The sequence below is a fragment of the Schistocerca serialis genome, chromosome 11, assembly GCF_023864345.2.
Source record: "Schistocerca serialis cubense isolate TAMUIC-IGC-003099 chromosome 11, iqSchSeri2.2, whole genome shotgun sequence".
Taxonomy (NCBI): domain Eukaryota; kingdom Metazoa; phylum Arthropoda; class Insecta; order Orthoptera; family Acrididae; genus Schistocerca; species Schistocerca serialis.
The window spans coordinates 132,412,227-132,426,712 of NC_064648.1; the positions used below are offsets into that span (position 1 = coordinate 132,412,227).

The following is a 14,486-nucleotide window of genomic DNA, read 5'->3' on the forward strand; positions in this document are numbered from 1 at the left end:
TTTCATTTTAGAGGCATTGTGCTACCACCCACTGCCAAGTACTCCATATCAGCGACCTCAGTAGTCATTAGACATCCTGAGAGAACCGAATGGGGTGCTCCGTGGAACTCGCGGACTTCAAACATGGTCAGGTTATTGGGTGTCACTCGGATCATATATCTGTAGGCAAGATTTCCACACTCCTAAACATCCTTAGGTCCACCGTTTCCAATGTGATAGTGAAGTGGAAATGTGAAGGGCCACGTACAGCAAAAAAGTGTACAGGCTTACCTCGTCTGTTGACTGACAGACCGCCCACAGTTGAAGAGGGTCGTAATGTGTAATAGGCAGACATCTATCCAGACCACCACACAGGAATTTCGAACTGCATCAGGATCCACTGCAAGTACTATGAAGCTTGGTGGGAGGTGAGAAAACTCAGATCTCGTGGTCGAGCGGTTGCTCACAAGCAACACATCAGGCCAGTAAATGACAAATGTTGCTTTGCTTGGTGTAAGGAGCATCAACATTGGACAATTGAATAGTGGTAAAACATTATGTGGAGTGACGAATCACGTACACAATGTGGCAATCCGATGGCAGGGTGTGGGTAGACAAATGGCTGGTGAACATCATCTGCCAGCATGTGTAGTGCCCGTAGTAAAATTCGGAGGCGGTGGTGTTATGGTGTGGTTGTGTTTTTCATGGAGGGGGCTGGCTTGCACCCCTCATTGTTTTGCATGACACTATCACAGCACAGGCCTACATTGATGTTTAAGCACATTCTTGCTTCCCACTGTTGAAGAGCAGTTTGGGGATGGCGATTGCATCTTTCAACACGATTGAGCACCTGTTCATAATGAACTGCCTGTTGTGGAATGGATACACAACAATAACATCCCTTTAATGGACTACCCTGCACAGAGTCCTGACCTGTATCCTATAGAACACCTTTGGGATGTTTTGGAATGCTGACTTCGTGCCAGGCCCCAACTACCGACATCAATACCTCTCCTTACTGCAGCAGTCTGTGAAGAATGGGTTGACATTCCCCAAGAAATCTTCCAGTACCTAATCGAACATATGCCTGCGAGAGTGGAAGCTGTCATCTAGGCTAAGGGTGGGCCAATTGCATTCCAGCATTACCAATGGAGGGCACCAAAAACTTGTAAGTCATATTCAGCCAGATGTCCGGATAGTGTTGATCACATAGTGTGTGTCACATACCATATATTTCCTTCAAAACAACATTCACGTTGATCTTCAGATTCGCAAGCTCAAAATGAGGTGATACGTTTCTGCGTAGTGTGAAATTGATAATCTGTTTCATTTCTTTGAAGTAGTTTTCCTTTTTTCCATTCTGTTGAACCTGACTTACAATCTTCATTTTGTTTGATGCACATTGACAACAATAGCTGACAGTCATTTGAAGAAGATAGACTGTCACTGTCAACTGTCTGAATTTCCACCATTTTGCATCGTTGGAGTCAAGGGGGGACATTAAATGTATCTGGGTTACTCAGCCTTGTAGTACGATCTTTGCTGTGAAACACTGACAGAATTATTGGCTCATTGTGGTGCTCATTTTCGTGACCAGGTTGATGCATTAGACCACACATATAAGAGCTGTGTTGCACTTCATACTTTTAAAGTATTCCAAGTCAGCTAAATACAGGAAAGGAACACCAACAGATTGTTTTTGAACATTTTTACTACTTCACCCATTGTCATCTCCCACGCCCACTCCAAGGAGTAGCAGTGGTTTCTTACTCCCACAGTATTTTTAGGCAAATAAGTCATGTATGCACAAAAATTAGTTGAAATTACTCCAGATATTCCTGGTTTATGCTTCTAAGCCACCTACCTTCCACTGTCTAACTCTTTCATCTATCTTTGTTAAAATACTAGTATTGAAAATTATGTTTCTCACAAACCTCACTTCCGTGACAGTGAATTGGTTGGTGTGATGTTCTTCAGCTGCTTAAAGAACTGAGACAGAGGTAAAAATCAAACAATGGAAACTCCAGGTTTGGTCCAAGCTGCCGAAGATGGCAGTCATGTGTGCATGAGGTGTGCTTGCTTGTGGGAATGGATGTGTGTGTGTGTGTGTGTGTGTGTGTGTGTGTGTGTGTGTGTTTGCTTTTCTGAAGAAGGCTTTGGCCGAAAGCTAAATTTGTAAAAATCTTTTCATTGTGCCCATCTGCAACTCAGTGTGTCATCTTTGTGGCGATCAGCAATGTATCCTTCTCTTATATTATTAAAACAAAGAGGTGATGGTTAGAAATTGAATTTTAGTTTGAACATGAATGTTGTAAATAATTATAACTTACCTCACTTGACAATGTCCATTATGACTTTTCGTAGTCTCAGCACAATGCCTGCAAGTAAATTATTCCAATGTGGGCAAAAAGATGTTATGGTCGTTATATTCAATGTGTTATTTCAAATGAAAAGTCAGAAATATTTATAGTGATTCCTCAGCAGTTCTGTTTCACAATTCCAATGGATATAATTCAAGAAAATATCCACACTGCAATACATTCAGAACTCAAGACAACCTCAAACTGGCTTCCATAACCACTTCTGACAAACTTCTGATTAACTGAGAAGGACAAAGATAAAGCAAATGTCAAAGATAATATTCACATGACCAAATTAATTACTTTCCAATAATCTTTTCTGAAGTTAGTTTGAAAGTTTTTTTGCTAACAGTTTCAGTGTCAATAACTTTTACAGTAATTATACCAGAGAACAGAATTTATTTTTACATTAAATTCAGTACAAGAAAAGTAATTAAAGTTTTTTGGAAATTAAAAATGTATTGTACATATTACATTCCTGTTTAAATGTATGCTACTGGCCATTAAAATTGCTACACCAAGAAGAAATGCGGATGATGAACGGGTATTCGTTGGACAAATATATTATACCAGAACTGACATGTGATCACATTTTCACGCAGTTTGGGTGCATAGATCCTGTGAAATCAGTACCCAGAACAACTACCTCTGGCCGTAATAACGGCCTTGATACGCCTGGGCATTGAGTCAAACAGAGCTCGGATGCTGTGTACAGGTACAGCTGCCCATGTTGCTTCAACATGATACCGCAGTTCATCAAGAGTAGTGACTGGTGTATTGTGACGAGCCAGTTGCTCGGCCACCATTGACCAGATGTTTTCAATTGGTGAGAGATCTGAAGAATGTGCTGGTCAGGGGAGCAGTCGAACATTTTCTGTATCCAGAAAGGCCCATACAGGACCTGCAACGTGTGGTCGTGCATTATCCTGCTGAAATGTAGGGTTTCGGAGGGATCGAATGAAGGGTAGAGCCACAGGTCATAACACATCTGAAATGTAACGTCCACTGTTCAAAGTGCCGTCAATGCTAACAAGAGGTGACTGAGACGTGTAACCAATGGTGCCCCATACCATCACGCCAGGTGATACGCCAGTACGGCGATGATGAATACATGCTTCCAATGTGCGTACACCGCGATGTCTCCAAACACGGATGTGACCATCGTGATGCTGTAAACAGAACCTGGATTCATCCGAAGAAATGACGTTTTGCCATTCGTGCACCCAGGTTCGTCGTCGAGTACTCCATCACAGGCGTCCTGTCTGTGATGCAGAGTCAAGGGTAACCGCAGCCACGGTCTCCGAGCTTCTAGTCTGTGCTGCTGCAAACGTCGTGGAACTGTTAGTGCAGATGGTTGATGTCTTGCAGGCGCCCCCATCTGTTGACTCGGGGATCAAGACACAGCTGCACGATCCGTTACAGCCATGCGGATAAGATGCCTGTCATCTCGACTGCTAGTGATACGAGGCCATTGGGATCCAGCACGGTGTTCTGTACTAACCTCCTGAACCCACCAATTCCATATTCTGCTAACAGTCAATGGATCTCGACCAACGCGAGCAGCAGTGTCGCAATACAATAAATCGCAATCGCGATAGGCTACAATCCAACCTTTATCAAAGTCAGAAACGTGATGGTATGCATTTCTCCTCCTTACACAAGGCTTCACAACAACATTTTACCAGGCAACGCCGGTCAACTGCTGTTTGTGTATGAGAAATCAGTTGGAAACTTTTCTTATGTCAGCACGTTGTAGGTGTCGCCACCGGCGCCAACCTTGTGTGAATGCTCTGAAAAGCTAATCATTTGCATATCACAGCATCTTCTTCCTGTCAGTTAAATTCCGCGTTAGTAGCATGTCATTTCGTGGTGTAGCAATTTTAATGGCCAGTAGTGTATATCCTGTATATAAGGGCACAAAGCCATTTTATCTATTTCATTCCAACTGTAAGAAATATGAAATTGTCACTTGAGCTTTATTGGAGTTTATTGTGAATTAATGAAACGTATTGAGTTTTTCATTAAATGATGAAAGTGAACCATTGACCAGTTCCACGACAACCACCACTCCCACATCTGTGGGTTGTAAATGGTTCTTCCTCCAACAGAGCTTCTTTCCAGATGTTAAGTGAAAGTGTAATAAGCCTGTTTGAAACCATTACAGTGGTTTAAGAGGAGATATGGAACATACACATTTACATACAATTATATACGAGGGTGAGTCAAATGAAAACCTTAAATTTGTAATAACAGATAGAAATTTTGTGCCGTTATCCTGTAAGTTGGTAAGCGTGCTACAAACAGTGTGCAGAAAGGCATGTAGGTGGCAGCATAGTGCAGATGCACACATACCGTCACAGTATCAGTGTGAAGATGGGTGCCCCACTTGCGACTTGCACCAGGGAAGAACAGGGTTCTGTTATTCGGTTTTTGCCAAGTGAAGGTGTGAAACCTATTGAAATTCATCGATGAATGAAGGTTCAGTACAGTGATGCATGTTTGTCACAGCAGCAATTCTACGAATGGAGTAGGAAGTTCGTGAATGGTGTGACTTCAGTGGAAGATGCTCCTCATCCAGGTCAGGCACAATAAGTGAGTTGTGACTCCACAGAACATTGCAGTAGTTGAAGGGAAAAGTAGTAAAGGGAAACTACCGAGTGACACTGAATGACATTGCAGCGTGTTCACAGATTAGTCGTGGATCAGCACACCACACTGTGCATGATGTGCTCCAGTTTCACCAAGTGTCTGCAAGATGGGTGCCACGGCAGCTGATTCCTGGAATGAGAGAATGACGTGTCGATGCTTGTGAAGAACTTCTTTGGCACTTTGAACGAGAAGGTGATGGCTTCCTTGCAAGAATCGTTACTGGGGACGAAACCTAGGTTCACTTCCACCAACTGGTAACAAAGAGAGCGAGCAAGGAATGGCGCCATTGCTCATCACCAAAACCAAAGAAGTTTCGAACAGAACCATCAGCAGGGAAGGTTATGCTCACTCTGTTTTGGGATGAAAAAATCGTCATTTTGGAGCATTACATGCCTAGAGGGACCACTGTCACCAGTGCATTATACACAGATCTCCTAAAAAATCTTCTGCAGCCTGCAATCGAATCAAAGTGACATGGATTGCTGTCAGCAGATGTCCTTTTCCAACATGACAATGCAAGGCCCCACACTGCCCATACAACAGTTGCAACAATCACAGACCTGCATTTTGAGTGTCTTCCTCATCCACCATACTCACCAGACCTTGCCCCAAGTGATTTCCATATATTTGGACCACTCAAAGACGCAATGGGAGGAAAGAAGTTCAGTTCGGATGAAGAGGTACGCCACGCAGTGCATGAGTGGTTGCACGGACTACCAAAGGAATTTTTTTTCTAAAGGAATTTATGCGCTTTGTAAGTGCTGGAGGACTTGCATTGAGTGTGGGGGAGATTATGTTGAAAAGTGATGCAGCTTTGTACCACTTGTGCACAATAAATAATATTTAACAAATATTTAAGGTTTTCATTTGATTACCCTCATACGTAGATTTATTTGCACATATACTTACTTGTTGCTCATGGAGTTTGGCAGAATAAATTTTCAGCTGTGGATATTGAGTGTGTGCTATGATTTGTTGACAGCTGCAGGGAATATTGTTTTGGGCCAAGGGAGGAAGACACCTAACTGCCCACCCTCCCAGATAGTGGCCTGTTGAAAACTCCACTTGGAAACACTTACCTCAGTACTGTGCATATCTCTTTGCAGAAAGAAAATTACCATTGTATCTAATTCATGTCTATCTGTCGTGGAACCCTAGAACACACTGTGAGCATAATGAGGTATCAAGAACGGGATGATCTGCTCCATGCCAATCAGCAAGGGTTTCAAAAACATCAATCACACTTTTTCACGTGAGATGCTGAAAACCATGGATCAAGCCAAATGGGTCTGTCCAGTATTTCTTTATTACTAAATTGACAGTTTATTGGTAGTAAGGACACAGCATGCTATATAAGATGCAGAGTCATCAACAGAAGTAAGAGTAGCTTCAGGTGTGCCCCAAGGAAGTGTGTTGGGGCCCTTGCTGTTCGTGTTGTATGTTAATGAGCTCGCAGACAATATTAATAGTAACATCAGGTTTTTTGCAGATGACGCAGTTATCTATAGTACTTCTGTGTTCTGCCTTATGGTCTTGTTATGGGAGAAGCCTCGTCAGAGAGGTCCACCACATGAGCATCTAGGGAAGTGATTCCAATGGTGGTTTCCCATTGCCTTCCACTGATGATGATGATAAAATGATAATGAGGACAACACAACACCCAGTCCCTGAGTGGAGAAAATCTCCAACCCAGCCAGGAATTGAACCTGGGCCCCTTGGCGTGAGAGACCGCCGTGCAGACCACTCAGCTGTCAGGGCAGACTTACCTATAGTGAAGTACTAGCTGAAAGAAGCTGTATAAGTATTCAGTCAGATCTTGATTAGACTTCAAAGTGATGCAGTGATTGGCAGCTTGCTTTAAATGTTCAGAAATGTAAAGTTGTCCATTTCACAAAATGAAAAAAATGGGGTATCCTATGACTATAATATCAGAGTCACAACTGGAATCTGTCAACTCATACAAATACCTGGATGTAACACTCTACAGGGATATGAAATAGAATGATCACATAGGCTCAGTCATGGATAAAGCAGGTGGTAGACTTTGGTTTATTGGCAGTCTATGAAGGAGAATGATTACAAATCACCCATGTGACCAGTTCTAGAATATTGCTAAAAGTGTGTGGGATCAGTACCGAATATGACTAACTGTGGATATTGAATGTATACAGAGAAGGGCAGCACAAATGACAACAGGTTTCTTTAATTCATGGGAGAGTGTCACAGAGATACTGAAGGAACTGAACTGGAAGACTCAGACACAAACTATCCCAAGAAAATCTATAAACAAAGTTTCAAGAACCGGCTTTAAATAGTGACTCTAGGAATATACTAGAACCCCTACGTATTGCTAACATTGGGGCTGTGAGAATAAGATTTGAATAGATACTGCAGACACTGAGGCATTCAGACATTCAATCTTCCCGTGCTCCATATGTGAATGGAACAGGAAGGAACCCTAATAACTGGTACAGTTGTATGTATCCTCTACTATGCACCTCATGGTGGTTTGCAGAGTATAGATGTAGATGTATGAGGGTAATCCCAAAAGTAAAGTCTCCTATATTTTTATAACTACATAGGCCTGTTTATTTCTCCAATGGCTTACATCAGTTTACAGCTTGAACATTTAGCTATTTTTTGACATAATCAACATTTCTGTCAATGCGTTTTTGTAGACGCTGTGGCAGTTTTTGTATGCCCATGTCATACCAGCTTGCCGCCATGCTGTCCAGAAAGTTATGAGCCTCTTCTTTCACCTCGTCATCAGAGCTGAATCACTTTCTGGCCAAATGTTCTTTTAACATAGGGAACAGGTGACAGTCACTGGGCGCCAAGTCAGGACTATAGGATCGGTGGGTGATTATGTCCCACAGAAACTGTTACAGGAGAGCAACGGTTTGCCGAACAATGTGTGGGCGAGCATTGTCACAGAGAATGTGTATGCCCTTGCTCAACATTCCTCTTCTCCGGTTCTGAATTGTCCGTTTGAGTTTTTTCAGAGTCTCACAGTACCTGTCAGTGTCAATTGTGGTCCCAGCGATTCAGCTTCAATGACGAGATGAAAGGAGAATTTCATAACTTTCTGAAGAGCATGGCAGCGAGCTGGTGTGACGTGAGCATACAAAAACTGGCACAACATCTACAAAAATGCATCGCCAGAAACGGTGATTATGTCGAAAAATAGTTAAATGTTCAAGCTGTAAACTGATGTAAACCATTGTAGAAATAAACAGGTCTATGTACTTATAAAAAAATAGGAGACCTTACTTTTGGGATTACCCTCATAGATTGTATATTAATGATGTTGCTGGCAATGACAAATTGCCACTTTGCATCTGTCTCAGGTTCTTCAGCCTATGTTCATTGGATGATTTTTTCTGACATTTTACCAGCATGAGAGGATGGCATTGTTAATGCTTCACCCTCCATTGCTGGTGGTGGACTGGAGTCAAGCTTGTGCCGACAGATTGTATGTACTTGATGCGCCGGTGTCTGTGGTCATTATGAAATGTCCCCTTACAAAAATTAGTGAATGGCTGTGTTGGTAAACCCCTTACATTATTTGATTTTCGAACAGCTGAGCAGAACTGAACGTACTCAGACATTTCTCTCTGTACTTATTCTGATCATCACTAAACTGACACACAATATTTTTAGCGGAACGCAATCTGACTTTGAATAATTCCTACAAAAGAATGGCCCTGACTAACAACAACCTATACCTTTCATGAATCACTTACTGCAATACAGCGAGCACCAATACTGCCAGCTAAATAAAAGATTCTAACTACTGAAGTCACTAACTACTGATAGGCATAGTTAGCAAATGAAAGATTTTGATAAAGAACAAACAATGTGAAACTTCCTGGCAGATTAAAACTGTGTGCCGGACCGAGACTCGAACTCGGGACCTTGCCTTTCGCAGGCAAGTGCTCTACCATCTGAGCCACCCAAGCACGAGTCTCAGTCCGGCACACAGTTTTAATCTCCCAGGAAGTTTCATATCAGCGCACACTCCGCTGTAGAGTGAAAATTTCATTCTAGAAACATCCCCCCAGGCTGTGGCTAAGCCATGTCTCCGCAATATCCTTTCTTCCAGGAGTGCTAGTTCTGCAAGGTCCACAGGAGAGCTTTTGTGAAGTTTGGAAGGTAGGAGGCGAGGTACTGGCAGAATTAAAGCCGTGAGGACTGGGCGTGAGTCGTGCTTGGGTAGCTCAGTTGGTAGAGCACTTGCCCGTGAAATGCAAAGGTCCCGAGTTCGAGTCTCGGTCCAGCACACAGTTTTAATCTGCCAGGAAGTTTCATATCAGCGCACACTCCGCTGTAGAGCGAAAATTTCATTCTAGAAACAAACAATGTATTTACCTTAATAGTGTTCAAAAGTCATAAAATATATATATATATATATATATGGCGGCTCACCTCCAACTGCGCTATGCTACGCGCTGTTAACAGCCAACTGCCCAACACCACAATAGTGACTATTTCAACAATGCCCACCAGCCACAGACTGCACACAGCACAGCCAGTGATTTTCATACAGAGTGCTAGGTGATGTTACCAATATAAAAACCTAAACAGCCTACTTACAATTACTGCTGTGGTCCTCTCTTTCCTAACTGCAACAGTCATTGGCTGCAGCACGGGAAACCAGGATCAATCCACCTTGAGGCTTTCCTATTTCTTGTTGAAGCTGTTGTCATTTTGGCAGAGTTTTTTTATCCCCCCGAAACAAGCAGGTGTGGTAGGTCTCTTCCATAACAAAAACTTCCGTGTTGGCAAAATTTTATTTTGTGATTGGTCTCATGCACCGCAGACTCAGCCGTGGCCTATTTCTCCACCTGTCGCAACCTGCAGTGCCATTAATGTTTGGTGACCCTGGTGTCGATTGATATGTCCAGTCATTCATACACAAATTTTTCGACATTTACATGGTATATAATACATTCCGAACATTGAAAGTTAGTCTCTTTTGTCCTTTGCCGTCTGAGACATTCTCTGGTCTTGTCTGTCAGTTTATAAATAGTTTTTATGCTGTGTTTGTGCAATATACAGACGATTCTGTCCATCATTCTGGAAATGTATGGCAGAAAGACTGTACCTGACGTTTTTTTTTCCGATGTGTCACTTTGCCGAGTTTGATTCTGTGACCCCTCTTACGCACCTGGTAGAATACCCATTGCTATACAGGACACTTTCAATTTGTTGTACTTCACATTCTGAGGATCAGTGGGTGCTCCACCGGTTGTATAAGACGTTTTGGCAAAGAGACACATTGGAAGAAGAAATGTCATGTACAGCTATTCTGCCATACATTCGCAGAGTGATGGTCAGAATCAGCCACACATTGCACAAACACAGCATAAGGACTATTTATAAACCACTAAAGAACATCGAAGAGTATCTCAGGTCGACAAAGGAGAAAATGGCCTCATTTGCAAGATTGGGAATGTACTGCATACTGTGTACATGTGGAAAAGTTTATGAGGGGCATTTGAAAAGTCCGTGCAAAAATAAAAACTACTTAAGTGTTTGGGGTAAACCATTCTTATTTTTCGATGTAGTCTCCATTTAGACTTATACACTTCATCCAACGCTGTTCTAATTTGTTGATCCCTTCCGAATAATAGGAATTGTCCAAGTCTGCAAAATAGCTATTTGCCGCAATCACTCCTTGTTTGAATAAAATCTTTGTCCCGCCAGCCATTTCATCAAATTGGAGAACAAATAGTAGTCCGAGGGAGACAAGTCTGGAGAATAGGGGGGATGTGAAACGATTTGGAATCCTATTTCTATTAATTTTTGCGACCACAACTGTTGAGGTGTGTGCTGGTGCATTGTTGCGATGGAAAAGGACTTTTTTTGCGGTCCAATCGCCGGCGTTTTTCTTGCAGCTCGGTTTTCAGACAGTCCAATAACGATGAATAATATGCACCTGTAATAGTTTCACCCTTTTCCAGTTAGTCGAAGAGGATTATCCCTTGCGAATCCCAAAAGACAGTCACCATAACCTTTCCGGCCAAAGAAATGGTCTTCCTCTTTTTTTTTGGTCCAGAATCTCCCTTGGTAACCCATTGTTTAGATTGTTATTTGGTCTCAAAAGTATAGTAATGTGTCCACGTTTCATCCACAGTGATGAAACGACGCTTAAAGTCCTGCGGATTCTTCCTGAACAGCTGCAAACCATCCTTACAACACTTCACACGATTCCGTTTATGGTCAAGTGTGAGCAATTGCAGAACCCATCTTGCAGATATAGCTTTCTCATGTCCAAATGTTTATGCAAAATATTATGTACCCGTTCATTCGAGATGCCCACAGCACTAGTAATCTCACGCACCATAACTCTTCTGTCATCCATCACCATATCATGGATTTTATCAATGATTTCTGCAGTCATAACCTGCACAGGGTGTCCAGAATGTTCAACATCACTTGTGCCCATATGGCCACTCCGAAAATTTTGAAACCACATATAAACTGTTCTAATCGAAGGTGCAGATTCACCGTAATCTTTATCAAGCTTCTCTTTGGTCTCCTGAGGTGTTTTGCCTTTCATAAAGTAATGTTTAATCACGACACGAAATTCTTTTTCGTACATTTTTTGACAATCACTCAACTTCCTCGATTCACACGAATGCCATACACAAATAAATAGACCAATATGGCTGAAGCTTGGTGTGTGTTCTTTCCAAAGATGCTACTAACTAAACATGAACTCGATATACGCTGGTGGTGCCATCTCTCGGACTTCGCACGGACTTTTCAAATGCCCCTCGTATGTTGGAATGACTGGATGATCAGTCAGCACCAGGATGACAGAACATAAGTGGCATTGCAGGTGGGGTCAGATGGAGAAATAGGCCGTGGTGGAGATTGACCACACAATAAAATTAGCCAACACACAAGCTCTTGCTGTGGAAAATGCTATGACACTTGCTTGTTCAGGGAAGCTGCAGAAATCCACAAAAATGACCATAGCTTCAGGAAGACAGAGGAAACCCTCAAGGTTAATGGATCCTGAATTACCACACTACCGTAAATTACTTTTGCAGGCAACAAGGGGAGGACCACAGTGGTAATGACCACAGAAAAGCCCCCAGATATTGGTACAGCAGGTACGCGTAATCTGCAGCTGTCCACCAGCAGCAGTGGAATGATACGCCCGCTAAACCCACTGGGCAGAACAGGTAATAGGATTGTGAAAAGGGCCAAGGTTGAGGTCAGTTTCTCCTTCTAATTGTCATTTATTGTAATTTAACCACCTTTACAACCAAAGTGGCACATAGCCAGACCTTTACCGAATGCAGCTCTTTCATGGCTGAAGGCCTCCAAACAAGAAACCTTAACAAATCAACAAGATAAAAATGCAATTAAGATAGCAATAAAATAATTTTTAAAAAACCAGCAAACATATGCATGCGCAATACAAATGACTGAGGGCCACAATTAAATTTGAAAATTTCAGAATATATCACCATAGACTTTTAAAGGCAAGGCCAGAATGTTTAACAACAAGAAATGTAAAAATGAACAAGATTAAAATGCAATTAAAGAGGCAAATCAAATAAATAAAGAAATGTATCACGGCTATGTGGAAAGCCTTAAGGCAAAGCAGATAGAACATACATATGCAAGGTGCAATACCAATGGCAGAAGGCCACAATTAAGTTTCAAAGTTTTAAAATATATTACCATAATCTTCTAAAGGCAGAAGGCCACAGTGTTTAAGCTTTAAAGACAAACTTAAAAATTATTTTATAAAATTTTTAAGAAAATAAAAAATAACGATAGGCCTTAAATTTAAAGTAGCGGACAACAGATAATTAAACACCGGTGGCACTCAGAAGCCTCCAGGGAGTTCGGTCTGCCCTCGTTCACTTAGGTGGGACAGGTGGTGAGCCCAACTATCTGTCGGAACCCAACCAGGGGACAGCCACGGACTGACCGACACAATGACTTGCTTCCCGTCAATCAGTACATGAGAACTCAAACTGGAAAGGTTACAAACATGATAATCCACAATGGAGTATGTATTAGCTGTCAAAATTACACACCATGTTGGACAGCGACAACAGGTGAGGAAAGGACACTACCTGAAATTACATTAGTGGCCAGGGCAGGTAACTGGAACACTAATGGCCACAAGACAGAAAATTCCACTGGTGCACTCAAACTGTACTCGACCACAATAGTTAATTGCACTGCATGGCAGCTAAATTTCAGCAGTAGAAACACTTGGTGTTGCTCACAGGAAAACCTCTCCAACAGCAAACCACCAAAACGAACTACCACAACATGAATGGACGTGGCTTGGGTAGTTGAAACCACTACTAAACTTTGATGTTTTGGGTCGGTGAACAACGAAGCTCATAGCGATTGGACAGCTTCAATGAAGGCTATCATGCTGATTGATGTCCCCCTGATGGCTAAAGAACATTTGCTTGAAACATTTTGTAATTTGCATCTGGACAAACAGTTATTTAGAGTGTTCAAGATAAATGAGACACCCTGCATACACTGTCATCCAAAATTAAAGCAACAAATCGAAATTATGCAAGGTTGCATTTATTTTGCGACAAGACAGTGTAAACAGGTGATAGTAAAGTAGAAACACTGTAAAGAATGCAGAACATAAACAACCGCAACATGCATAACGATAGACAAAAATGTCCTTCGATTTGCACGCATTCTGACAACTGGTTAATGTGCTCAGTATGGGGGTGTGACCACCTCTGACAGCAGTACAGGCTTGACAATGCGGGTTGCTGTGAATGATGTCATCAATGTGATATTGAGATAATATCACCCATTCTTCCTGCAGAGCTGCTCGCGGTTTGGGAGAGTGGTTGGTGGATGCTGACACGATGAACGTCATCTCCCTAGAGCATCCCAGACATTCTCTAGGGGAGCCAAATTGAGAGAGTGAGCAGGCCATGCCATGTGTACAATATCTTCCATTTCCAAGAAAACATGAACCACCCGTGCTCTATGAGGTCACGCATTATCATCCATCAGTATGCAGTCTGGGCCCACAGCCAAGATCTCATCACGATACGTGACAGCATTTAAACCTTGTCAATTCACCCCTACAATTTCATGAAGAGGGATTCGAGTGGTAAACATCGTCCCTGCCCACACTGTTGGGATCCTCCTCAATATTGGTATCTTCCCACAATGTTTGAGTCCCGAAATCATGTTCAATGTGCCCTCCAGATGTGAATCCATGGAGAATCACTCTCCAGACTAAATCGGGTTCATCTGTAAATACAACATTGGCCCACTGTTTGACTGTCCATGTGGCATGCTGATGATTTCACTTTCGACGTTCCCTTCTGTGAAGAAGCATCAGAGTAGACATACAGCGGGTCTCTGACAATGAAGGCCACTCTGCTGAAGCCTTCTCTACACTGTTTGCTTCAATACAACAAAGTCCAGTGGATGCTGCGAACTCACACGCCAGTTGCCATGCAGTTGCCATGCCCTCATAGCATT

General features: G+C 42.4%; 1 protein-coding gene across 1 annotated transcript in view; it reads left to right on the forward strand.

The window, feature by feature from the left end:
• The window catches only part of LOC126426530 (serine hydroxymethyltransferase, mitochondrial-like), a 260,581-nt gene that overhangs the window by 86,584 nt on the left and 159,511 nt on the right, over positions 1-14,486 (forward strand). The window lies entirely within an intron of this gene.